The 27,745-nt window shown below is 45.2% G+C and overlaps 1 protein-coding gene and 1 long non-coding RNA gene across 4 annotated transcripts in view; one reads left to right on the forward strand and one right to left on the reverse strand.

Annotated features, from left to right (window-relative positions):
• The window catches only part of KLHL29 (kelch like family member 29), a 322,115-nt gene extending 321,512 nt beyond the window's left edge, over positions 1–603 (reverse strand). Inside the window, exon 1 of one of the 2 annotated variants that reach the window (XM_525706.8) lies at positions 2–603. The gene's annotated coding sequence lies outside the window, so the exon portion shown is untranslated. The remainder of the gene's footprint in view (position 1) is intronic. The other variant, XM_009442100.5, reaches the window with a different exon arrangement.
• Positions 604–4,304: 3,701 nt separating this feature from the next.
• Positions 4,305–27,745, forward strand: LOC129143100 (uncharacterized). 2 transcript variants are annotated; one of them, XR_008546194.1, is made up of 4 exons: positions 4,305–4,544; positions 10,295–11,115; positions 24,861–25,160; positions 27,502–27,742. It is a non-coding gene; the product is annotated as an uncharacterized LOC129143100 (long non-coding RNA). The 2 variants fall into 2 exon arrangements; XR_010149610.1 differs by lacking the exon at positions 4,305–4,544 and adding an exon at positions 8,354–10,162 and having other exon boundaries at positions 27,502–27,745.

The following is a 27,745-nucleotide window of genomic DNA, read 5'->3' on the forward strand; positions in this document are numbered from 1 at the left end:
CCTCCGGCCGCGCGGCTCCGGCCCCGGCCCGACGCGCAGAGAGCCCGGGGTCGCGGGTGGGCGCAGGAGGGCTGATGGAGAGCGGACGGCGCCGGCGGGTAGCGGTGGCTGGGGCCGCTCGGGTCCTGGCCGGAGGAAACGGATCCAGGTCCTCCTCCTCGCGTTCCTGCTCTCCGCCTTCTCCCCTCGTTCCTCCTCCTCCGCCGCCGCCGCCGCCTCCCGGCAGCCCAGGGAGGATGCCCGGGAGAGGGAAGTCGGTCCTCCTGCCTGTCAGCCTGTGCGGCTATGCGCGGTGCGGCGCGGCGCGGCTCTCATCGAGGCGGCGGCGGCGGCGGCGGCTCCGGCAGCATCGCCCCCGCCCTCTCCCCGCAGCCGCGGCGGCCGCGGGGCTGGGGCTGGCTCCGGGCTCGGGCTCCGGGCGGGGGCTGCGCTCAAGCGCGGCGACCGCCGGGGCTGCGGACGGGCGCTGCGGAGCTGGGGCCGGGGCTGGAGCTGCGGCGAGATCCGCGGTGGCGGGGACGGCGGCGGCGGCGCGGGGGCTGGCGCGGCCGCGGCGCGGGGACCATGCTCCCTTCTGGCTCGCTCCGCTCCGGGTACCGTCTGCTTTAGCTGCGAGGGAGGCGGGCTTCGGCGCGCAGCCAGGGGCGGGCGGAGCCAATCACCGGCGCCCGAGTGGGCGGGGGTGGCGGGTGGGGGAGGCGGGGCCCCCTGGCCCGGCCGGGCCCCGTGCGCAGCTTCCCCGGCCCGAGGGATTCCCGGCTGCCGCGCGCCGGGTCCGAGGTTGGAGTGCTCGCGGGTGTGTCCGTCGGTCCGTCCGTCCGCCGCCCCCGACCCCCGCGGTGGCCCCCGGCTCGCCTGGCTCCGCGGCCGCGCCCGGCAGACGCACGGCGCGTGGTACGGGCTGCTCCGCCGTGGCCTCCCGGCCTTGCTGGTCCAGGGTTGGGGGCCCGGGACTGAGGCGAGCTCCCCGTCTGCTCTCAACACCTGAGGAAACTGGCGGAAAAGTTTGAGAAGGAAAAAGTCCAATCGTCTTTCAGCTTCCGCCCTCTTTATGACACTCCAGCCTTGGAAAGGAGCAGGAATTGTCCACACCTCTGAAGGACCAGGGAGAGCCCTGCAAAGTGTCCACCAGCCTTCTGAGTCAGCCCTGCCTCTCCTGGGGCGCGCGACTTTTCTGTTCATACTGACCCTTAGGAATCCAGGAAGCCTTCTCTGTTTAACAGCCTGACCAGCCTTTGATGTCTATACCGACTACTCACCCCCACCACAGCTCGCTCTCTCTCACACTGTCTACACTGACTTCTCAGTCCCACCACATCTCGGTCTACACATGCTGTCTACACAGACCCTAACTTCTAACCCTAATAGAAGAGATTTGGCCAGAGGCGTGTGGGACCCCCAATGAGGGCTTTTCCATTATGCTAGAATATTTCACTCTGGGCACAGTCTTCCCCACCCCGACCGCTCTCCTAATCTGGTTTTTATTCCCCGACCTCTCCCTCCTCCCCTACATCCCCTTTACCTGGTTTTGAGTTTCAGAGGAAATATCTGTACCTGCCCTCCTCCTCCACCCCTGTCTGAATGTAAAGGCCTGAGGGCCCAATCCTCATCCTCCACCCTCCCTCCCCTCCCCCAGGTAAAGGCCTGAGGCCTGAGGCCTTGCTAGAAATTGGAGTTGGGGTGCGGTAGGTAGTGTGGGGAGCTGGCTGTGGGGGCCCAGCTGGGAGGAGCTGGCCTGGGGAGGGCTTTGCCAGTCCTTGCCTCCATCTGCCAGGGCCAAGGAGGACTGAGCCGGTAAATCCTTTCTTCTCAGCTCCCCGCCTGTGATGTCTGATCCAGGCCTCTGCTCTCCTTGGCTGTAAACTCAGCGCACGGATTGTGTCTTCTTTAATATCTTGTAGGAAGCAGAGTACAGTGTCGTGGCTGATAAATAATAAATAATAATAATCTACTGAGGGTAGCAGGAGCACTGTCAGAAACGGAATGAGGATGCCGGGGAAATGGCCCACTAGTGTCAGAATAACTGCATTTCCTGGAAAAAACATCCAACAGAGTTTGTGTGTGTGAAGCCCGGGACTCAAGGGAGGGGACAGAGCGGAGCACTTCAGGGAGGAAGCCACCCTTCATGAGGAGGACAGCCAGGAAAACTGGCGTGACCTTAAGAGAGGGTGACAGAGGTGCCGAAAAGGGGAGCAGGCGTGGGGGGGAGGGGGAGAAAAGCTCCCCAAGGGTCCTCAGACAACACCTGAAGGTGATCGATAGCTTTGGTTTGAGTACTATGTCCTTCAAATGGTATACGAAAAGTGATAGAAGAGTACTAGATAGCAAAATGGAAAAAAGAGGGATTTCTTGGGATTTCAAATTGATACACAGGTCAACCCAATGCAAAAAGAAGGAGAACAAAGCCACAGGCGTGTGTCTGTTCATCCACGCTGTAGGAAGCTGTCCTCTGAGATAATCTCCATGGATGCACTGACTGTGAACATGCAAAAGTCCGCCCAGCCGTGTTCTGGAGTAGCGCCCTATGTGACAGCTGTAGGCACTACAGAAATGTGGCCAAGGTTTGCAGGGTCTGGGATAGGTTAAGATCTGGCAATGTGAGGCACTCACAGGGTCTTACAGATGATTTTGAATGATCCTCAGTTGAAAGAAGAAAATAGGAACTCCAAGAATCCTTATTCAGCTACCTCTCCAGATGAAGGAGAAAGGATGCTCCCAATTTCCCTGCTGGCAGCATCAGAAAAGAGAGCTGTGCTGAGGTCTTATCCAGAGGAGGACCTACTCGGGCCATGGTGGTGCGAAGGGCGCTGGTTCTGGAGCACCGCAAACTCTTCAGGGCTGAAGTTTGGTAACAGCTCACCAGGGGAGCCAGCTTGTCAGGGAGAATGAGAAAAGCTGTGTGAATTAGACTCCCAGTGGGCTTGTCTACCCTGTCCTCACCCACCCTCGTTTTATCCAAGCCTTCCTCGTCATTGATGCTCTGCCCTGCTGGGAGCTGTTTAGTGTGGACACAGCCATTTATGAAGGGTCTGCGCTGGTCTGCACATGAGTTCCATTTCAGAGTGCTGTTGTTCACATGATCTGTCCCAGCGCATCTAGTGTCTTGGCAACATAAACTGGATTTGCATTGTGTCAGGGGTCTCTCTCTCTCTCTACGTAGATCTTGCTGGTGTCTGGGATCTTTTTTGGGTCATTCTTTGCTCTACTCTGTGGCCCATGGGATGGGCCCCATGACTGGCATGGATCTCTCTGTGTGGTTCATGGGACTCGTGTGTTGTGCCCAGAAACCTCTTACACCATGGTCAAAGATTTCTCCATGAAGCACAGGATTGACTTGGTGGTGTGTTCTCCAAAAGCCAACCCTCCCTGTCCTGAGCCCCAATCTGGGCACTGGGATCAGGACTAATGTGTACACTCCAAGCAGATGGGTAGTGAAGGAGCGGACTCATAGTGCATAGGGAAGTGGACTGGAACACTCCAGAACATCCATTCCCCGCTCAGATCATAGACCATTATCTGTGCAGTCAATCAGACAAGGACTTGTACTGGAAAGGCCACCATCACCTAAGGAGGAACCAGAGGAAGTCACATCAGGAACACCTGGGGTGCCATATAAACCCACAGTGGCCAAGGTGGACTTCTGTCCTTGTCTGTGTTTATGATAATAGCCACAACAAAAGGACCTTTACCCAGTGGCTACTATATGTCAGGCACTGTACCAAGAACTCTACCCATGATATCTTGTTAATCCTCACAGCAACCTGTGGAATTGGTGTTATCAGCCCCCAAAACTGAGTTTCAGAGAGGGTAGATGAGAACCTGCAATCACACAGTAAGTGACAGTGCTGGAATTTCAGCCTGATTGTCCCAAAGCCTCTGTTCTTTTTACCCCACCAAACACACAAATGCAGTTTCTTTTGTCATTAGCCCAGTGCTTTTCCCTTGGAGTAGATACAGTGGATGCTGATTTTTGCCTTCATCAGCAAAAGTCTTTACCCCAGACACATAACTGGAGATCAGTCATAGAACAGAGAGCACTAATGTAGAAGGGCACGGGTCCCTTTGATTACTGAACACTCAGGTCACTCGGAAGAGTGGAAGCCTCATCAGAAACCTTCGGGTTTGACAGGACATCTGTTTCCAGGAGCACGGTGGATGTAAACAGAGCAGCTGCCAGCCTCTGTCCTGGTTGGGGTTTTGTGTTTGCTGGTTTTTCTTTTTTTTTTTTTTAAACACATTATACTCTATTAAAACCACCCCTATTTGGCATCAAAAGCATTAATAAATCCCACATAAGGCACAGTCCCTCCAGTGGTTAATCAATCCATAAAAATCTATTTAGCACCTACTGTGTGTCCAGCATTTCAATCCCATGACGTTGATTAAAGCAGGAAGTAAGGAGTCACAGCTGCCAAATTTTCACCATGGCCACCATGCTCTGTGATGTGTCACAAAGGCATTTGCCAATCATGCAATCAACCATTTACTGAGAACCTGCTTTGTTGCTCAACTCTGTGCTGGCGACTCTCAGGAAGACAGGGAAGGTATAAGGCGGCTTATACACCAATCATTTTTACCCTGCCTATTTTCCAAAAAGTGATCGAGGTTTCCTAATACAATACTTGGCTCTTGTTCTTGACAAGGGTTAAGATAACAGCAGTTGTTATCAAGAAATATAACTTCATGCTCACCTGTGGGGAAGAGACTCTCAAGTGTTGTGGGGTTAAGGGGACGATTCCCTAAGAGCTAGGCTGGTCAGGATGCCTTCCTGGAGGAGGAAGGTCTAAGACTGGACCTGACAAGGCAGTTTCTGTGGGAGGCAGAGGGAGCCTAGACCAGGCAGAGGGGAAGGCAGGGGCCAGGAGGTCAGGGGAGGGAGGATTGCTGGATTGGAGGACTCATTACCATATGATCGTTTCTAAAACACGACTTGTTGTTAAGTCATTTCCTTTGGGTGAAAGTGAAAGTGTATTTCCTTCCCCCCTCCTCCCACCACCCCCAGCCCGCCAAATCACTGAAATATTAGATTCTAAGAGTCGGAATGAAACCAGTGGTGTCTTTTTTTGGCATTCTCAATGGCAAGAATTCAGCACCTTTTTTTAGTACCACTTGTTTGCAGGTGGCAGGAGTGCTAATTAGACAGAGCCACTAACAATTTTCCTGGGTGGCTCTGATTCCCAAACTGACATGAGACACTGCTTGGGCGTTTTAAGAGAGCGGCTTCCGCTCTCTCCATTGGTAATGGGATTCTTCATCCATGGTGTCCGGAGGAATGGACTGAATAGTTGCTCAGTATATAGTTATTGGTTGTTAAATTGTTGACAGTGATCAAAATGTCACTTTCCTTTTTCAATGTTAAAGAAGGGGCCGGTGTTTCTCTATGACAGATTATTAAAAATAAGACCCAGACGATTGTTAGGATAGATTGCAAGGAAAATTTAGTTTGAATTTTAGAGTGTTTTTTCACTCACTGAAGCATGTTCACTAATGATAAAATTCAGGAGACTTTTTTTTTTTTGAGACAGAGTCTCACTCTATCACCCAGGCTGGAGTGCAATGGCACGATCTTGGCTCACTACAACCTCTACCTTCCAGTTCAAGAGATTTCTCCTGCCTCAGCCTCCGACGTAGCTGAGACTACAGGTGTGTGCCACCATGCTGGCGAATTTTTATTTTTATTTTTAGTAGAGATGAGGTTTCACCATGTTGGCCAGGCTGGTCTTGAACTCCTGACCTCAAGTGTTCTGCCTGCCTCTGCCTCCCAAAGTGCTGGAATTACAGGCCTGAGCCACCATGCCCGGCCAAAATTCAGGAGACTTTTGAGAGAGGATTGAGCCCTGATAGCTCTTGGCATAAATGTATTTTTAAGCTGTTTTTAAGAAAAAAGAGGTAAAGGTCCCACCTACCTCCTGTTCAACTCTAGAATCCATCAGTGCCACTGTTTCCATCTCCCTCTGGGTTTTTGGTAGGACGTAGGGCCAGTATCAGGTTTGTAATTATGGTCATTTTGGAGCCCCCAATTGGGCCAGAGGAAGGCCAGTGACCACTCACCCAGCACAGGTGGTGACTGCTCTGCCTTGACCGTCCCCAGGACAGGGACCCTCCACTGTCCTCTGCCCTCTGCTGGGACCCAGGCAGCCTGAGAGGGGACCCAGTCCACATGGGCTACAGGGGGAAGCACAGCAGGAGGAGACAGGATGACCTCGTGGCGCCTTGGCAGTGAATCTCATTTTCATCAGCTATTTATTGAACACGCCTGGGTCCAGGGCTCTGTCTCAGGAGTTACTGGTAATCACCGTACCCCCACCACAGCTGAAGTAGCCTGTCACAGTCACAAGCAAATGACAGCCTGTCTTCCAAGACACACATTCTCTATTCTCCCTGCAGATGGAAGTGTTGGGGGTCAAGTTTCATGCAGCCTCAGAGTCTGAGATTAACCTCGGTTTGCAGTGTGAAGTATCTAGTGGTTTCAGCTATTTTGGGTCCTCTGGACTATGTAAATCTGTATCTCCTCTTCATGTTCACCCCTACCAGAATCTGTGAAGCTGCACACACTTTCTGTGCTGAGGGATCCAGGAGGAAACATTTATGAGACCACACCCAGTGGAAACATGAATGTTAACAGCATTGCTGAGGCTTCATGCCCAGGGAACAGAGGGTGACAAGGAAGGGATGATTTCACCAGGGTACCTGCTGAATATTTACTGAGGGTCTTAAAAATAGCCTAAAGTATGTGATACAAGCCACCATCTGGTCCAGGTGCACCTTACTGTAAGAAAATATGATATATGAAAATTCAAAATTGTAAAGCAGAAGGATTTTCTAGTTTGCATCACAAAAGGATTCATGGGCTTCCCTTGAGTGAACCTATTCCCTTAGATACTTAATCTGTGGCTGATTTACTGGAAATTCAGTTCACATCCAACTGGTCAGAAACACACTAATTTATTTTCATTTATTTAAGATGTATCACCTACCTACTTCCAAGAGGCCTTGAGCAACTCACAGGTTAACTCACAGGTTAAAACACGGGGCAAAAGAAGGCTTTTAGGAATGAAACAGGACAGGTGATGAGGTAGAGGCCTCAGGCACTCATGATGAATGGTTTGCCACAATTAGGCTCCAAGGAAAATAGTGCAAATATGCCGGGTTACCTGACTGTAGAAAGGAAGGAACATTTCTATCAGGTTATAAAATGGTTTGAATAGTAACTACTTAAAAATCAGAGACTATTACAAATGGAAGAATGTAGTATTGTTGAGATAAAAGGTTTCTCCTCTAGACTTTTGGAAACAAATGCTAACTGTGGAAAAGTATAACGCTGTAGGCCTGTTATGTTAACATTTTTCACTGCTCTCAAACCCTTAAAAATATTTACCAGACAATTTTCGTTAAAAAAATTTCAATCCTTTGTAGATTCATTTATTGCAGATTCAGGAAAATGATTGCAAATCAGACACATCTCCTTTAGGTGGCTGTGAATTTTCCTAGAATGCAATGAGTATTTTTTAGTTAAAGTCTAAACCCTCAATAATGTCGATATGGCTTCAGGACAACTTCAAAATTAGAAAGTTCTGGCTAATGTAAAATTTCACTAGATACACCCAGAATTTAAATAGGAGAATAGGCAGCTTTAGGAAAGAGTCAGAACAAGATTTGAAATCTAAGATATTTCTATACCAGTCTACAGGTAAAATCTTTTTTTTTTTTTTTTTTTGAGACACAGTCTCACTCTGTGCCCAGCCTGGAGTGCAGTGGTGCGATCTTGGCTCACTGCAAACTCTGCTTCTGGGTACAAGCAATTCTTGTGACTCATCCTTCTGAGTAGCTGGGATTATAGGAGTGTGCCACCACACCCAGCTAATTTTTAGTACAGACAGGGTTTCTCCATGTTGGCCAGGCTAGTCTCGAACTCCTGGTCTTAAGTGATCCACCTGCCTCGGCCTCCCAAAGTTCTGGGATTACAGGTGTGAGACACTGTGCCTGGCAGTCTACAGGTAAATTCAATTAAACTGAATTTGAGATTTTAAAAGGGTACAGCTGTGACTTATCATTATACTCAAGGCCAGTTTTACTGGGAATTAAAATTGACGTGTGGCAGTTGATGTGTATGTGTTGTTCAAAAGCAATGGAACGGTGAATTGGGGCGACAGTACATGAAATAATGATGTACGAATGATGACAATGTCAGCAAAAGCAGATAGTAGTTCAGCACTTACTATGCAACAGACACTGCTTAAAACTCTATTTTTCTTGTTTCTTTTTATTTTAAATATTTAGTAATATTTAACAATATTACATATTTTTATATGTAAATATGTACATATTTAAATATGCAATAATTTTCATGCAGACACGTAGTAGGAGGGAGTCTGGCTGGATGAAGGTTAAAGCTTCATCTGTCTCAAAACCAGAGTGGAAGTTGAACAGTGCCTTGCTCTGGGAAGCTCCGGGCATTCCTAGATGATGGCTGCATCTTGCATGCTGCTGAAGTCTGACCTAAAGGAGACTGAAAGATAAGATGAGAATGAATGAAAGAAGCCCAACTGTATTAGTCATTTATTGCTGCCTATCAAATTTACCCAAAACTTAGCAGCTTAAAACAAACAAGATTTATTACCTCACACACTATCTGACGGTCAGGAATCGAAGAGCAGTGTGGCTGGGTGGTCCCGGCTCCGTGTTTCTCACAAAGTTGCAGTCAGACGTCAGCTGAGGCTACAGTCATCTTGAGGCTCTACTGGGACTCATGGATTCAATGCCAAGTTTACTCGCATGACTGTTGGCTAGAGGCCTCAGTTCTTTGCCATGTGGCTCTCTTTACAGGGCTACCTGGTTTCTGCCTGAGCAGCAAGTGATGAAGGAGAGTGAGCGTATGAGAGAGTAAGAGAGTGAGCCCAATCGTGGACTGACCACACAATTGACCCTGGTTTACTGTGAGAAAGGACACAGACTGTGAACACCAGGAGGTGGGGATCATTGGATGCCATCTTGGAGGCTGGCTACCTCAACAATCATCTTAGATTCCATGATTTCTAGACAATGGAAGGATGACAGGATGTATTTCCCAGATTTCAGGAATTCAGGCTTCTGACAGTTCCCAAGAAATCAGAGGACATGAGACTCCAAAAAGAAGAGAGATGGCTCAAGAAGGTGGGAGAACTCCTGGTAGAATTCCAAATGTGTAAATTGCCAGTGCTCTTGAAGAGAAATAGTAAGGTGGGAACAGGTTGCTGATGAGACCAGGGCAGCTCCTGGAGAAGCTCAACTTTGAGTAGAGCTGGCAAAAGGGAAAACAAGGAGCGATAGGTGTAGCAGAGTCACAGAAGCCTAGTTTGCTAATTAGGTCTAATAAATTAAGGCAGTGAAATTGTAAGGATAACAACAACCAAAAAAAGGTGTTTTTTTTTTTTTTTTTTGACATGGGCAGAAAATCAAGAAAGGAACTGCTCTGTGATTGTGGTCAGTTTCTGTGGCGCCAGCTCTTCCTGACTGCCTGACAACCACGATGTACCAGGCAAGGTGTGAAGTGCAGAGTACACAAAGGAAAGGTCACTGCCCTCAAAGGTCTCCCAATCAAATGGGAATGCAAATGCAAAATGCCATTCAGCATAATCAATACCATAATGAGATTCTGGCCAGGAAGGTCAGGGACACGAGGAAAGGCTCTGCAGTGCTACCTGGGGCAGGTGGGTCAGGGATGACCTGGTCGAAGAGATTACACTTGAACTGAGTCTCAAAGGATCAGCAGGAATTCGCCAAGTGAACCAAGGGAGAAAGGGCAGAGAAAAAGGAGACACCCAGCACAGAGGCATGAAGTAGCCTGGCAGGCTGGGGAGCTGCTAGTGTTTTATATGATTAGAGCAAGGTGGAGGTGCAGGCAGGGCTGGGGAGAACTGTGGAACCCACTTCGCAAGGCCTTGGGTGCCTATACTGGGAGTGGACACGGCGGTGTTGGTCAAAATGGGGTCTTACATCAGAATCTCCTGGGAGGTTCGTGAAAATGCAGTTTCTTAAGCCTTATCTTATGTCCATATGGGCAGACTGCTCAGCATAACTCTCTTTTCTTCCTGAGCTTGACTACATTTCCCAGCGTCCTTTGGAGTGAGACTACATCTCCCAGCATCCTTGCAGTTAGACAATTTTCTAGTCTCCTTTGCAGGTAGGTGCACTCATGTGACTGAGATCTAGCCAATAGAATGTGAATGCAGCTAATGCTTGCCATTTCCAGACCTGAGCCATTAAAATTGCCCTGCACCTTCTCTATACACTTTTCCTTTATGTTTTTGCGCAGGGATCTTGGAAGCCCCATGTTGAAGGTGGCAGAGCAACAAAAATTGAGGAAACCCTGAATCCCTGAATTACTATTTGGAGATGACCACCCACTAATTCGGAACACTCATTATTGGGCTTTAGGAGAATGAGAAATTCTATCATGTTTGAGACTCCGTACATCTTTGGATTTGTTTTAACAGCTAGTTTTACCCTGACTAACATGGCAATTGACAGCCTCTGAGAGGAGATTTGGAGAATCTGCTTTTTTAACAAGTACCCCAGGGGAGTTTGAGAATCACTGCTGAAAGCCAAGGGGAGCCAGCCACCCAAGGATTTAACGCTGACCAAGGAACACCACGCTATTTGCATTTTAGAATGACAGCAAGGGAGCAGACCTCTGCCCCCTTCTTCTCTGCCAAGGAGAACAATCTACTGACTCAAAAGAAAAAGAAAACTTTGGTAAGAGAAAATTGAAGCTCTAGATGAGTGAAAAGATTCTAACAGCACCAAGCTGCCGTAAATGAGCTCAAGTCTCTTGGCCAGGACAAATTACACTCCAGGGAGTAGAGAGAACTCGCCTCTGAAGCTGTAAAGCCTCTGCTGATAATCTTTACAGAACATGGAGACTGTGAAAGAAATTGGAACGCTAGAAATGGCAAAATATAGCTCTGATTAGTAAAGAGGGGGAAAGCTTCTGCAAACTACAAAAGTGGGGCTATCCTATCCATCCTCATTAAATTCCCTGATCAGACTACTTAAGGCTGAGTCGTGAGCACGTGAAAAATGGAGCAGAATCCTCTAGAAGCCTGTGTGGGTTCTTTAAGAGCGAGCCACGACAAGGTAACTGTATTCCCAGTTTCGTGGTAGGCTTGCTAGATTATTATGTCAGGGAATTGTGTTAGCTATGGTAGAGACAAAGCACACCTCGGCTTGGTATCTGCCAAGGAATCTCATGATAAATTTGTGCATGAGATGAAGTAATTTCAGCTGCAGACCAGCATGCCTATTAGGTGGATTTAGAACTGTTTTTGTGGCCATTCCCAAAGATGCTAGTCAATGTCTTTGCGGAAGTAAATTTCTAGTTGAAGACACAGTCGTCGTCGCGTGTCGCATTTGATATTTTTATTAGTGTGTGGACATAGATGACTTAGTTAATACCTAACACATTTTGAGGTGACATGCAGAGAATACTTTTGGTTGACACACCAGGGCCCAAAGAACAGACTACAGTGCTAAGCTAAATGTAATGATATAAGATGAAACAGAGAAACGGTAGGGTCAGATGCTCCAGTCCAAACAGTCCCTGTGTGAGTGCAGGGCCAAGAGGCAAAAGCGTCTGGCAGAGAGTAAAAAACAAGAATCTCAGCTGACAGTAATGCGGCGCGTTGTTCAGCTGCTCTAAGCCCAATGTGGTCTTGGGTTAAATTGAGGGAAGCATGAAAGAGGTGCTCTTTACACCTGGAATGTGGCATTTGGTGGTGAGTTCCCTTTTGTGAGATGCCTGAGAGTGTGGAGAGGAAGACGAGCGATGTGTCTCAGGGAGGGAGCTCTGAATCCTGTCATGTGAGAAACGTTTCAGGAACTGCAAGAGGTCAGTCTGAAGGTGAGAAAACTCAGAGTTTAGGTATGAAGCCTCTGGGGTTAGGCCTCTGAGACCTGCATGCAGTTATCCGAAGGCATGTCATTAGCAGAGGGGGCCCTGGTTTCGGGAAAGCCCTAGCAGGCAAATTTCAGGTCTACCCCAGAGTGACCGTTCTATACCCATCTCGCAGCTGCCTAAAACAGAGGAGCTTCTTGGGGTGGGAGCGCCCGTCAGTGGAGATGACCGAGTGGAGAGGAGAAAGTCCCTTGGAAGAGCTGAAGACCTCTGATGGGTGTTTGGTCACGAAGGAATCGCTAATGTCACTATTAGTAGCTACTAGCTCTGGCTGCCCTTGGAGACATCGTAGAATGTGCTGGGCGCTGTGCTGAAGTAGGCTCAAAGCCCCATGTAGTTTTCTTTTGCTCCTGTAACAAATTACCCCAAAATCGTGGCTTAAAGCGACATACATGGATTATCTTACAGTTTTGGAAACCAGAGGCCAAGATCGAGGCATCTGCAGGGCTGTGTTCCTTCAGGAGGCTCTAGGAGGCTTTCCTTGCCTTTTCCAGCTGCCAGGAGCTGCCTGCACTCTTTGGCTCTTGGCTCCTTCCTCGGTCTTCAAGGCCAGCAGCAAAGTGTCTTTAACTCTTTCTCTGACCTCTCTTCTGCCATGGCATTGCTATCTCTGACTCTGAACTGCCTGCCTCCCTTTCAGAAGGACCCTTCTGATTATGCTAGGTCCACCCAGATAATCTAGGCCCCTCTCCTCATTTAATCAAATCTGTAAAGTTCCTTTTGCCATATAAGGTAACATACGCACAGCTTTGGGGAATTAGGAAGACAACATGTTTGAGGGGCTGGTATTCTGTCTACTGCAAGTCCTTTGAGTCTCACTTCCATTCATTTAATCCCTCATTACCTTGAAGAGTTGGGCATCATTTCCACTTCACAAATAGAGAAACAGAGACACACAGAAGTTAGGTAAACACACAGCATTGCCATAAAATGGTGAGACTGGGATTCAAATCCGGATGTAACTCTCAAAGCCAGACCCTTAACCACTCGGATGCTATACTGTGTGTGTTATTATTATTATTAGAGTCTATAACTCTAAGCACTAATAATCGCTTTTCTTTAATGGTGTTAATTTAGTGGTGACATTATTGCAGCCTGTGTTTTCCAAAATGTAACATAAGTCAGACATTTCTGGCTAATATGAAATGTAACTGGCCTCCCCCTGTTCTCTCCTTAGCATCCTCAGCTAACAGCTTTCTCCCCTCCTGGATTTTGTCACCTTGGGCCTTCTCAGCTACAGGAGTTTGAAGCAGTGTTATTTTCTGGATTTGGATCTGACAATCTTTGTAGACTAAAGGTTACACAGCTGCTAAAGTTTGTTTTTAACCCAAAGTAACAGAGTTGTCAGGGATAATGTAAAAAGATTCCAGAAATGCAGGTTAAAAACCTACTGATTCTGCCAGGCAGCAGGAACAGTGATGCCAGGCTCTGGGATGATGGCATTTAGGCCCTGGGCAGACATAAAAAAGCACAGATCCGTTTGAAGCCCCCACTTCTCCTGGAGCTTAGGAGGTCCTACTGAGGTGGGCAGTGAGCAAGTGGCTGGGACAGTGAGTGTGTCACATCTCTTCTGTGGTTGTCCTTCCAGTTTTCCCAGCCTTGGCCATTTGGAACCACAGAACACCATCCACCCTCCAGCTGAGGCACAATTCTCTCTGTGCTGGGCTGGACTGGGCTGGGCCCTGCGTCCAAGCTGAGCTGGATGTGGGCTGCGCAAAGCCTGTTGGACAGAGCCTCAGGCACAGGTGGAGGGGTCACTGTGACACCAGGAAGAGTCTGCCAGAATCTAGCAGGTGGACGAAAGAGTCCACAGGGCGCAGGACGGGCTTGCCTGGGGTTGGGGGCTGTGAACTGACTGTGATGCAAGGAATGGCTGGATGGCTGGAGAGAAGTGAAAGGGCCTCCTGTCCACTGGATTCAGATCCTATTCAACTGCAGGGACCACGCTGACCCTCCTGAGCTGATGCTTCCTCTATGGGCCACACGGAAGTGCCATGGCCTCTTTTATCAAGTCTGTGTTATAGGTTTGGTGTTGATGGAGCACCTAAATTCTAGAAAGGAAGGAAATGAACATTTTTGAACATCTTCTTTTTGCCAGGCATTGGACCAGGAAGGAGAGAAATGGGGCCTTTTCTGGCCAGGTGCTCTCACTGACTCCAGGTACAAGGAAGAATACAATATGATTCCTGTCCTCAAGTCCACATGCCTGTGGATGCTAACCTTTACACAGACAACATAAGAACTGAACAGGGTGGTATTTAATTAAGATAAAAAGAAGTAGCAAGAGTAACAAGTAATAAGTGAGAATAAGTATTAAACTATGTACTGACTTTGGGAGTACCCAGGCTCCATTTTTATGCCAAATCTCTGGTGTTAAGGCATAAGAGATACTGTGTTTAGAACATGTCCTGAAAGGGAACATGTTCTAAAAAAAACACACAAAACAGCAGAAAGGATAACGTTCTGCTGCTGACTTGTGTTCATTGTTCAACTTGTGGGCCACTAGGACTCTTGAATCTTCTTTCTCCATATTTGCATCTAATTAGCATTTGTGTAGTTGCTATCTTTCCCTGAAATGTTTCTTTCTCAACACTCAGTATTGCCGTAACAAGATGGGGAAACAGAGGAAATAATTTTTTTTAATGTTCAATTGATTTCCTTTTTTAAAAAGACACCTTTATTGAATTATTACATATCATAAAATTCATCTGTTTTATGTGTGCAACTCGATGAATTTTAGTAAATTTACAGAGGTGTGTAGCCATCACAACCAGTTTTAAAACATTTCCATTACCAGACAGAATAATTTAAGGGCACAATCCAATGAATGTGGGCATATTTAACCTACTTGAGCATGCATTTCTGAAACTGTTGTACTTAAGAAAATCTGTCAGCAAATTTTGAGTTGCTTCATGATATACTTTTGCAAGACAAAGCAAAATGCGCAGAAGGAAGGATCTGTGTGCCTGAAATCCTAAGAAACCATTATCTATTTTGCAGATCACTTTATTAATAAACAGATTATTACAAAAGTAATTATCTTAGAGATGACAATGCCATTAGCTAACCCATGTTGTTGTCTATTGGGACATATAAAAAGTCTTTTTAATTTGCTCTTCAAAAAATCACTTACACCCACAACACTACTTCAGTCAACAAAGTAAATCTAGGTATGGGAAAACCATGGCAAAAACTTTTTGCCATGCTTTACCTTTTTGTCTTTAAAATTTAATGTATTCATTTTTGTTCGGATTCTCTTTTCTCTCTTGATTCACTGGAGGAAGGATTTCTTTGGTGAAAAGTACCCCAATCTGATGCCTTTGCAAAAGCAGTCACCCCTCTGGCATGAAAGACACCATTCAATCATCCAAACTCTTAGAGGTGAAGGGTACACTGAATAATGAGTGCTAAGATGGTGTCTATTGTATCATAAATACCCATTTTAGAAAACCCAATAGTCAGAAAGTTGAGAATCTGTTGCTGGATTCGCTGTTGGGGACTCCGCTTTCATGGGTGAATCCTTCTGATATGGCTTCTTAGATGGAGGTCAAATCCCCTTCCTCCTAATCTCACACTTTATCCTCCTTACACTGCAGGTCAACAGATGTAGAGAACTGTCTCTTCCCAAGCAGGAGGGGAATCATTCTTCCAATTGAGTATTGGGAAAAACGTGATCCAAGAGTCAAACTTTTAAAGTGCTCTCAAGTTCTATTTATAAGGATACGAAGGGGTAAATATTGTGTTGCTGTTTACTTTTATTAGAAAAACACAGACACCCAAAAACAACCTTGCATCAGAGATTTATTTTTTTATATTATTTTATTTTATTTTATTTTATTTTATTTTTTGAGACAGAGTCTCTCCCTGTCACCCAGGCTGGAGTGCAGTGGCGGGATCTCTGTTCACTGCAACCTCCGCCTCCTGGGCTCAAGCAATTCTCCTGCCTCAGCCTCCCAAGTAGCTGGGTTTACAGATGCCCGCCACTGTGCCTGGCTAATTTTTGTATTTTTAGTACAGACGGGATTTCACTATGTTTGGCCGGGCTGGTCTTGAACTCCCGACCTCAGGTGATCAGCCCGCCTTGGCCTTTCAAAGTGCTGGATAACAGGTGTGAGCCACTGTGCCTGGCCTAATATTAATTTGTAAATTTAAAAAGTTGACATTACCATATACTCAGAAAAGTACACAATTTTAAGAGTACAGCCTGATAAATGTTTACAGAGTGGACAAACTCATTTCAAGATACATAACATCACCCACATCCCCAAGGCTTCCTATGCCCTTCCCACTCATTACCTCCACAAAGTAACTGACATCTGCCTTTCATCAAAATAGTTTTGCTTCATGAATGGAATCACACAGTATTTTTTTTTGTATCTGGCTTTTTTCATTCAACATTAGTATCTGTGAAATTCATCTGTGTTGTTGCCTAGAGGAGTAGTTCAGTGTTTACATTGTTGTATGGTATTCCACTGCATGAGTACACCATGATATATTTAATGTTTTTACTATTGATGAACATTTGGGTAGCTTCCAGTGTTTTTTAATCTCTTAGAAATAGTTTCGGCTAAGAACATTTCAGGGCATATTCAGTATGTCTCGGTAGTCGTTTATCAGATTGAATCACTGGATCACGGCAATGCAATATTCAGCTTTAGTGGATAGGATGATAAAGACTTTCTAATTCTGGCCAGGCGAGGTAGCTCATGCCTGGAATCCCAGCACTTTGGGAGGCTGAGGCGGGAGGATCACTTGAGCCCAGGAGTTTAAGACGAGCCTGGACAGCATAGTGAGATCTTGTCTTTACTAAAAATGGAAAAAAGAAAAATAAAGGCTTTCTAATTCTTTGTCAATATTTGCAAGTTGTGTGTGTTTTTTAAAAAAGAAATGGTCTATTTCATCTAAATTGTCAAATTTTGGGGCACAAAGTTGTTCAGAACATCATCTGATTGCCACTTTGATGCTTGTGTGGATTTTTAGTGATGGCACCTTTTTCATGATTTATATTAGTAGTTCATTCCTTCTTTTTTCTTGATCAGTCTTTTGAGGGATTTGTAAATTGTATTAGTTTTTTCAAAGAACCGATTTTTGGCTCTGTTGATTTTTTTTTTCTATTTTATGTTTATTTCATTTTTTGGCTTATATTTTTATCATTTTTTTCCTTCTAATTTATTTGTCCCAATTTGATGTTCTTCTCTAGCTCCTAGAAATGGTCACTAAATCAATGATTTTCTCTCATTCTTTTTTTCCTAAAATACGTAATTAAGGTATACATTATTCCTTTAAACATAGTTTCAACTCTATTCTACAAGTTTTAACATGTTGGTTCTTCATTATTATTCAGTTCAGAATATTTTCTAATTTCCATTAAAATTGTAAATTTCCGATTTGTTGTTTTGAAACGTGGGTTATTTAGAAGTGTTATTTAGTCATTTTCAAACATTTGGGGATTTAAAGAATGTTTCCTATTAATTTTTACATTTTCACACTTGTAAGAGGACATACTCTGTATGATTTCAGCCCTTTGAAATGTACTGAAATCTGCATCACGACTCAGAATATGACTTATTTTATTAAATGTTCCATGCATACTTGAAAAGAATGTAATCCCGTTATTGCTGGGCTCCGTGTTCTGTATATGTCACTAAGGTCACCCTTGTTTATCATGTTGTTCAAGTCTGTATCTTTACTGATTTATTGTCTGAAAGTTTATTCTATCAGTTACTGAAAGATGTATTTGAAATCTTCAACTATGATAATGCATGTGCTTTTCCTTTTATTTTTGTCAGTTTTTGCTTTGCACGTTTTAGGTTGTGTTTTTAGGTGCATACAAACTTCAGATTATCGAATCTTCCAGCTGAATTGGCTTTTTGTCATTATGAAATGCTCCTCTTTATCTCTGGAGATACTTCTTGCCTTACAGTCTTGCTTTGTCTGATATCGGTATAGCTAAGCCAGCTTTCTTTTCGTTAGTGTTTTCATGGCAAATTGTTTCTGTTTCTGTCTGTTGTAAGTAACATATAGCTGAGTCGTCTTGTTTTGTTTTGTTTTTATAGTCTGGCAATCTTTTTACCTTAATGGATTATTGAGTCCAGTTAAATTTTAATACATTCCTGATATTTTTGGTGTTCATTCTATGATTGTATTATTTGTTTTATATTTGTTCTATCTAGTTTTCTTCCATTTTTCTCTTTGCAGCCTTCTTTTAATTGTTTTTTATTATTCTATTTCCTCCCTCTATTAGGTTGTAAGTTATACATTCTTTTATTATTTGTTCAGTATTACCCAGAGTGGGGCTGATGAACTTCTGTAAAGGGTTAAATAGTAAATATTGGCCAGGCACAGTGGCTCACGCCTGTAATCCCAGCACTTTGGGAGGCCGAGGTGAGCGGATCACGAGGTCAGGAGATCGAGACCATCCTGGCCAACATGGTGAAACCCCGTCTCTACTAAAAATACAAAAATTAGCTGGGTGTGGTGGCACATGCCTCCAGTCCCAGCTAGTCGGGAGGCTGAGGCAGGAGACTCGCTTGAACCCAGGAAGTGGAGATTGTAATGAGCCGAGATCGCGCCACTGAACTCCAGCCTGGTGACAGACCGAGACTCCACCTCAAAAAAAAAAAAAAAAAAAAAAAGTTAATATTTTAGGCTTTGAGCACCACCTTCAGTCTGTGACTTTCCTTCTTCCTCCCAATCCTTCTCCTCCTCCTCCTCCTCCTCTTCCTTCTCTTCCTACCCCCACTATTCTTTAAAAATGCGAAAAACGTTCTTAGCTCTTCAACTGTACAGAACAGGCTCTGGGCTTGATTTTGGCAATGGTGACAGTTTAACAACCTGTACTAGAGATTTACCATATGTCTTAACAGAATCTACCCTTCAATTAATAATTTCACCACTTTCTGGGTGATACAGGAACCTCATACAACTTTGATTCCATTTACCTAACTCTCTTCTTCTGTTATGCTAGTTTGGTTGTGCTTTTTTTTCTCTACGTATTTGAAATCCTATAAGACATTCTTATGTTTATTGTTTGAAATAGACTATGTGCATTTCAGTGTACTCTCATGTACCATTTCTTGCTCTCTATTGCTTTCTGCATTGCTGTTCTTCTAACTTGGATTGTTTTGTCTGAGTAAACTCCCTTTAAAGTATTTTTTTTAGTGTGTCTATGTTTTAATTAAAAAAATTTCAATAGCTTTTGGAGTACCCGTGGTTTTTGGTTACATGGGTGAGTTATATAGTGGTGAATTCTGAGATTTTAGTGCACCTGTCATGCCAGTAGTGTACATTGTACCTAATGTGTATTTTTAAAAAATCCCTGGTCTCCCTCCCACCCTCCCCCTTCTGAGCCTCTGAAGTCCATTTTATCACTCTGTATGCCTTTGCATACTCATAGCTTAGCTCCCACTTATAAGTGAGAACATATGTATTTGGTTTTCCACTCCTGTTACTCCACCTAGAGTAACAGCCTCCAGCCCCATCCAAGTTGCTGTTAAATAAATTATTTTGTTCCTTTTAATGGCTGTGTAGTATTCCATGGTGTATATATACCACATTTTCTTTATCCACTCATTGACAACACATTTGCTCAGTTTTTATTCACCTGAGATATTTGTTAACCTTCATTTGTAAGGGTATTTTCACTGGATGTAGAATTCTAGGCTACCCGTTATTTTATTTTGGCATTTATCTTCATCCTTCTCTTGTCTTCTGGCTTCTACTGCTTGTGTGGATTAGGTCTTGTTGCTCCTTAATGTATCTTTTTTCCCTTCCTCTGGCTATTTAAAATTTTTCTCTTGTCTTTGATTTTTTGGAGCTCTACTCTAATGTGCCTTTGTATCGTTTTCTTTGTTTTTCTGTGTTTGAATTTTGCTCGAGCTCCTTGAATCTGTATATTAATATAATTCTTGGGTTTTATCTCCTCAGACATGGCTTCTGTCCATTTCTCTGTTTTCCGCTTCTTGGACTCAAATTCCATTTATATTGGTTCTTTTCATTGTGTCCCACATCTTTCTTATGCTTCTCTCTCCCTCTCTCTGTCTCCTTCACTCTGTTTGTACATACATGTGTGTTTAATCTTTTTTCCTTCTGCTTCAATTTGGTTATTTTTCTGCTGACCTAATTGCCAATTTACTAATCCTTTCTTCTGCTGTTAAATCCATCTATTGAATTTCTTTCTTTCTCTTTCTTTCTTTCTTTCTTTCTTTCTTTCTTTCCTTCCTTCCTTCCTTCCTTCCTTCCTTCCTTCCTTCCTTCCTTCCTTCTTTCCTCTCTCTCTCCTTCCTTCCTTCCTCCCTCCCTCCCTCTCTTCTCTCTCTCTCTCTCTCTTTCCTTCAAGACAGGGTCTTGCTGTGTCACCCAGGCTGGAGTACAGTGGTGAAATCATAGGTCATTTCAGTCTTGAACTCCTGGGCTCAAGCAGTCCTCCCGCCTCAGCCTCCCCAAAAGCTAGGATTACAGGTGTGTGCCACCACACTCAGCTAATTTTTAAATTTAAAAATAAATAGAGATGAGGGTCTCAGTATATTGCCCAGGCTGGTCTTGAACTCCTGGCATCAAGCAGTCATCCTCCCTGGGCCTCCCAGAGTCCTGGGGTTATAGGCGTGAGCCACTGCACCCGACCTCTGTTGAATTTTTAATTTTAGTTATTGTCTTTCTCAGTTCCTATGGGTTTCTTCTTAGATTCCAATTCTCTACCTTTTAATCTATTTTTTGATGAAAATATTTATTCATATTAATAAACTATTAATACAGTCTTTGTTTGTTAACCCTAGTATCTGGGCCACCTATACGTCTCTTTTTAAAGTCTCTCTCCTTTTCAAACTTGGCTTCATTTCATATCCCCTGGAATACTGGGTGATTTTTGACTGAATACTGGATATTGCGAATGAAACATCGCTGAGGCTCCAGATGATGTTGCTTTCCTTTACAGAGGTGTTTATTTTTTCCCTAGCAACAGTTAAAGAGGGGGCAAATCACCTTGATCTAATCACGAATTGAGATATTTAGAGACTGAGTTTTAGGCTTTGTGAGGGATGGTCTATGTCTGGCTTGGTTTTACTCTTAGTGTCCATCTACTGTATAATCCTTCTGTTGTCTCAACGGAAAATCTAGGCTATTTACCAACATCTCTCCTTCTTGGTGGGACCTGAAATTCAATATTTTTTCTCCCCATCACTTTGAGATTGTTCAAACTCTGCTGGGTTTCCAGCCTGTTTACGGCTTAGTTTCCCGCTCTCTTGCCCATCAAATGCAATGTGAGGAATCAGAAAATCCCTTGAGGGGGAGTCATACACAGAATGCCTAGCTCATTTCTATATGGCCTATTTCTCCAGGATAAGGGTCCCCATTGTTCTGGTCACTTTGGTAGCTTTGAACTCTAATTTTTGTCTGTCCAGATTAGCAAGGCTGCTGCAGGTCTAGGCCAATGTTTCTGCTCTGTCTCAATGACATCCTTTGAGAGCCAGCAAATGCCCTGAGGGGAAAACATGGGGGAAATGGAGGATTTACTCACTGCATTTCCCTTCACTCCAGGATCTTGGCCCCTAAAGTCCTGGCTGCCTTTGTTACTCTCTGATGACTCTTAACAGCTGTTTTTTGAAATATATTTAGCTTTTATAGTTGTTCTCTGCAGGATGGTTAACCTGACACATGCTACTCTGTCATAGACAGAAGGCAAAGTCTCCAGAGATTTATTTTTAAAAGTGGTTTCCAGGACATGTCCTGAGGCCATCACACATTTAGCTGTATCTCCTGCATCTTTTTGAGGCATCCCCAACGGAGGGCTGGCAAGGTCTTTGGTGTCTTTAGCATCATCAAAAATAAATTGTTAAGCTCTGTTGAGTAAGATTTGTATGTATTTACTATAAATATTTTAAAATTGAGATTAATGTGCCAAGTATGATCATTTTGAATCAAATCATTCAGTTTACCATAACACCAATTCTCCAGCTTTCAAGGTTTTATAGTCTTTCACTTTTATATTGTGAAACATTCAGTTTCAAGCACACACACACACATATCTGCCCCTCCTCCCCTGGGAGCCATGTGACTGTGGTCCAGCCTCTTTCAATCTCTGGCCCTTAGTGTCTGCATTTGGAATAGGAGGTAGGTAGAGGCAGAGAGTGGGTTAGAACCAGGCAAGCTCACGGGGTCTTTACTGCTCTGGTGGTCAATCTATCTTCCATGACTTGGACTGGGGAACATTGGTGAAATGAGACATTTAGCCTGCTCTGAGCTAGAGGTCTTTACTTGGGGCCATAGAACTTGCTCTGCTAAGTCAGTTAGCCTTGTGGCTGTGGAGCCAGTTCTTAAGCAGGAGGGAACTAAAGGGACCAGGCTCAGGCTGTCTTTGTGGACAGGCAAGGGCCCAGGGCAGTGGGTCTCATGGGGACCAACATTCCAGTGGAATGAAGAATGAGAAAGCATCTCACGCTGCACCTGCTCCCCCTTCCCAAACCTGCATCATTCACCCATTTCAGCTGGGAATTTCAAAGCCAGAGGTGGCCACTTCCCCAATTCGTCCAAAACATCCTCCTCTGGATATTCCTGAATACAATATACTGTCGTATAAGAAATGTCTGAAAAACTCTGACCTTTCCTTTTCCACGTGATGGTTTTCAAATCTTAGGTTCAGAATCCACCTCTGTGCTGTCCTGAGCCGGTTTTCTCCCCTCCCCTGCCCAGCTCCATGTCACAGGCAGTCACATAGGTTGGATGCTTTTCCAGACTACCCTGTCTGTGGACTCCTGGCTGGTTTGGGCAATGAAAAGCACTGGAAGGAGACTTGACAGCAAGAAGCAGGGAGAAGCCGGGGCATTTCTCTCCTTTTCTCCTTGCCTTAGATGGAGTCCTAGGCAGAAGCAGCAATGTCCATGGCCCCAGCTCCTTGTGGATGGACTCACTGTCTACCTACCAGGTGACCGCAGCCCCCTGACCTGGGCAACTTTGTGGCTCTTCTTTGTTCCTCCATCCAAAGGGTGGTAGTAGCTTCTTGCCATGCTCATCTATAGAGCACCTGGCACCACTGCTCTCTCCCCAGCTTCTTCATCATGTGTAATACCAATAAGTTGTTATTGAGTCCCCTCTGTATGGAGACTTGGAGGGCTGCTGTTTCTTGTTCAGAACCTAATTTAGTTGCTAAAAACTGTACTTCAAATACCTTTTACTTTCATAGATATATAATTTAAGCACCACAGAAACACATTTGCTTCCCTTTATCACCTCCTAAGGTAGATGGCATTATATATTCATTCAACAAATATTTATTGAGACACTGCTCAATACCCTAGCTAAGTACTGTGCTAAGGGATACAGCAGTGAGCAAAACAGGCAATGTCTCTGACCTTGCAGAGCTCACAGCTTTGCAGGCAAGACAGCCTGAAATCCTTGGAATAAAAGGTGTTGAGAATGAGACGTTGTTGTAACTTACAGACTTAGGAGACAGACAGAATTGGGTTTATACCTCAGCCCTGCAACTTACTCTAGGCTATATCAACATGGGCAACATACTTCACCTACACATGCCTCAGTTTCCTCTTCTTTAGATGAGTATTCAGTTATCCAGCTCATGGCACTCGTAACCATTTTACATGTACGGTGAGGATGCTAATGTTGCTAACTTTGCAAGGCTGTTCATGATTAAATGAGTTGCTATTGGAGAAAGAGACAGATGCCCAGGAAACAAACGCACCTCAAAGATTTATTTTTAAAAACTGCTTCCAGGGAGCACACATTCAGCACTGCTGGCAGTCAAGTGGGGAAGGTGAGGTGAGCCTAGAAATGGGGCAAGAAGGGCTGAAGTCCAAATTTTGGACAGAGACAGCTGCTAGGAGGAGCACTCAGTCACCAGGTTAGGGTGACGCCCATGGCGAGTTCTGCTGGCAGAAATGCACAGCCACCCTGGCCTGCATGTGAGTGGGCCCCTTCTCTCCTCTTTGCTTGGCCAAAATGTCACTCCCTCCAGAGAGGGCTCACTAACTTCTAGTCTGAGTTGGGTGTCCCTGGTACTTCTGTACTTCTTCAGTCATAGTTGTAAACATTGCCATCAACATCTCCATCATCATCATCGTCATCATCATCATCATCATCATCATCATTGCTAACATTCGCTGGGCATGCACTCACACTGCATTCCAGACATTGCACTATGGCTTCTCATGGCAGAGTCTGGGTAGCAGCTCAAGTCTAGTGCTTTTTTTTATTTCTCCACATCATTAAGACCAAAACGTCTAATGATTTCTAGAGAGGGAGGGAGAAGTGTGTGTGTGTGTGTGTGTGTGTGTGTGTGTGTGTATAAACCTGCATGTGCCACAATAATTGAAAGTTGCATGATTTCACATCATCGAAGATTCAAGATTAAGCTATGCTGAGTAAAATTTTGACATGAATTGTGTTGCTATTTTTTGAAAATTAGGATTTCACGTGAATTAGAGGGACTCATAGGTTGCTGCAGTTAGAGTCAGAGGCCCGGATTCATCAGCCTCTATTCTTTGCTCCCACCCTCGAGGCTGCGTGTGGCAAGTCTTCTGATGCAACCCCTCGTGCCCTGGGTCCATTTCCTGCTGCCCCTCCCTCTCCTGCTTGACCACGTGCTGGGGCCTCCTAGTGGCCTTGTCACCTCTTTGGATTCAGATTTAAATGAATCATTTACTTACATTTTACTCACATTTAAAAATCATTCTACAAACAACATTCTAATGGCGTTAAACAATTGCAGAATCTAATGAAAACCAGTCTTAACCTCATTGGAATCTCATTAAGAAGAGGGCAGCTCTTTTTTGTGTGAAATTGTTGGAGATGATTTTATCTAGTTTTGTTTTGTTCGCCTTGCCTAGGAGAGTCGGGGGGCGGGGGGGTAGATAAAAATCACAGAATATGGATTCACATACTCAAAAGATTTAAAAAATCCTCTTTCCTGAATTTACAGATGAAAAAACAAGAGCCTAAAGAAGGGAGGCAACTTTTCCAAAGCCACACATTAAACGTGTGGCAGTTAAGAGCCAGAACTGTGGTATCCTGGCCCTCGGCCCCACACCTCTACTGCAATATCTGGGATGTGGGCCCATGGATTGATTTATGGATTTTGACTAACATATCTTCAATTGAGCAATCACTCGGATGATCGATTGAACACTCCTTCACCAAACAAGGCTGGAGACCTGGGATGGACGCCGGTGGTTTGAGATATGCAGAAGAAATGGGTCCTGCCCTCCGGAACACTCCAGAGGTAAGGTTCACAGACAAATGATGAAATGCTGTCTCATGAAGTACCTGCTTGTGGTCAGAATACTGCTTGCCCAGGCGTTTTCACATCAGTACAAGAGTAGCGTCTCTTGTAGTTCTGTTCAGTTCCACCAGTAGGTACTGAGTAAAGGCCTCCTGTGTCCTGGGCGCTGAGACAGGCATGAACTGTTTGTTTATGATAAAGAACAACACGGCCATCAGAATGACTCATTGGGTCAGACTGAGAAGTTCACAGGCCAAAGGAGGGAAGGAGAAGAAGGCCCAGGCAGGACGCCTTTCGAGATTTACCAACACATAAATGCTGCCATCTCCCTCTCTTGGAGAAAAAGAAACATGGCTAATATTAACAACCATGCCAGCTTTTGTGTAGCCCTTTGCAGTTCATGACGTGCTTTTGAGTCCATTATCTCTTCTCATTGTGTGAAGTGGGAGAGCAATGAGGCTGGCATCTTTGGGGAATGAGCAGCCATGGTTCCCCAAGAAGTCAAGCCTGGTCAGGCGGGTGGGTGATAGGGCAGCAGGCGGGCTGAAGTTATTCTTGCTGAGAATGTCCAGCAGAGGACAATCCCCTGAGTTAATGTTTTCCATGAAACCTTCAGCAAGCCACTCCAGACCAGAAGCTGGGTAGTCTGCACTGGTTTTCCTGCCCAGAACCTCATTTCTCCTTGGATTGAACACTTAGTTGGTGCTGGACATCCTTTCCAGCCCTTGCAGGCCACTGTGCTAAGTGCTGGGCCCTGTCCTTCAGCTGTGGCTGCTGCTAGAGTCTTCCTTCAACAAAGCTGGACTCACACTGGGATGAAGTGGCTGCTACCAGCTGGACTTTGTGAGTTGCCACTGTCTTGAGAGTCCATCTGCTGTGTGTGCCTATTCCTTAGAGACCCTTTAGACAGTTGTAGGGGCTGGGCATGGTGGCTCATACCTGTAATCCCAGCACTTTGGGAGGCTGAGGTGGGTGGATCACTTGAGATCGGGTCAGGAGTTTGAGACCAGCCTGGCCAACATACTGAAACCCAATCTCTATTAAAAATACAAAAATTAGGTGGTGCGTTCCTGTAATCCCAGCTTCTTGGGAGTCTGAGGGAGGAGAATTGCTTGAACCTGGGAGGCAGAGGTTGCAGTGAGCCGAGATCACACTACTGTACTCCAGCCTAGGTGACAGAGTGAGACCTCATGTCAAAAAAAAAAAAAAAAAAAAAAAAAAAAAGACAATTATAGGTTGTAGAGGGGCTCAAATTTAGCAGTTAAATATTGGCATATGCAGAAAAACGTTGCTGTGTTAATCTTCCCAAACTGGTTTGATCTTACTTTCTTGCTGATGGCAGGAAAAATAGCAATGATAACAAAAACACAAATACCACTACCAGCACTACCACCAAAAACTGTCTTTTGCCTTGACAAGGGAAGGTAGCATTCTTTCTTCTAGTTTAAAAGAGCCCTCATGACCCAGTAAATCATAAACCAGTGAAAATTCATATTCTTTTTCAGGTCTGTGATTCCTCTCTCAAGCAGGCTGTTCTCCTCCTGCCCCACTTTCCCAAGAGGATGTCTGGGTTCAAGGCGTCTTTCTGTCTCCTGGCTTTGATGGGCTTGCCTGCCTGGGAGCTGTCCTCTGGCTGACCTGCTCACCCCTGCTTGTCCCAGGGCAGCTCTGTCCTCGCTAGCTCCACCACTGAAGTGCCCACTGCTGGGTGGATCCTGTAGTCTGTTTTCTTAGTGCAGGCCCAGCTTGGTGAATGATCTTGGGAGCTTGGCATGAGGGAGCTTCTAGATTCCTATGTCGCACTCCTAGGATAGGAGGACAGTAGGGGGGATGTTGTCTGTGGCCACCCAGACCACTCCCTCGGTCATTTCTAATTTGCCACCCTGTATCGTGGTAGACACCTTGCCCAACAGAAGGTTTTTTTGAGGCCCCTCTGATTTTCCTGGGATATGCAGGGAAGCCAGGCGTAAGCAGCTATGTGCTGGCATTTCCCTGCAAACCTGTCTGACACTATCAATTTCTTTTCTACCCCCAGAGGTTGCAACCACTGGAGAGAGCCAGAAATTCCTATCTGACCTCTTTCCCTTTCATTTTCTCTCTCCTGGCTCTTCCACTAGCAGTGGAAGGATCTTCTATTTTGTTTTTGGTTAGCTGGGAGCATCTTTATGTCATATTCTGCTTCTAAACTCTGTGACCTTCATCGATGTCCTCCTCCACCTTCTCTGGGTAGCACACTTTTTTATTCTAGTCTGGAAGAAGAGATTCAGGGAAAAGGGAAAAAAACTCATTGAGTGAAATTACATTTCCAAAGTAATTCCATTTTTTTCCATGTCACTTCTAGAATATCATGGCACTTTATAACATCAATGTCAATCAGCATTGATTGACAAGCCCCCTGGACTTTGGATGACTTCTCTGAAGCCCCAGCTGTGCCTGGCTGGGCCATCTCCCTTCTCCACTTGGCCACAGCATAAACTGCAGTCAAGCCACAAGAGTGACCTCAAGGCCTCAGGCCACTTTTCCAGCCTCAGCTTTTCTTAGGGGCCCAGCCCACTTACAACAGAAATTTGCCAAAGACTGGGTTG

The sequence above is a fragment of the Pan troglodytes genome, chromosome 12, assembly GCF_028858775.2.
Source record: "Pan troglodytes isolate AG18354 chromosome 12, NHGRI_mPanTro3-v2.0_pri, whole genome shotgun sequence".
Classification (NCBI taxonomy): Eukaryota; Metazoa; Chordata; class Mammalia; order Primates; family Hominidae; genus Pan; species Pan troglodytes.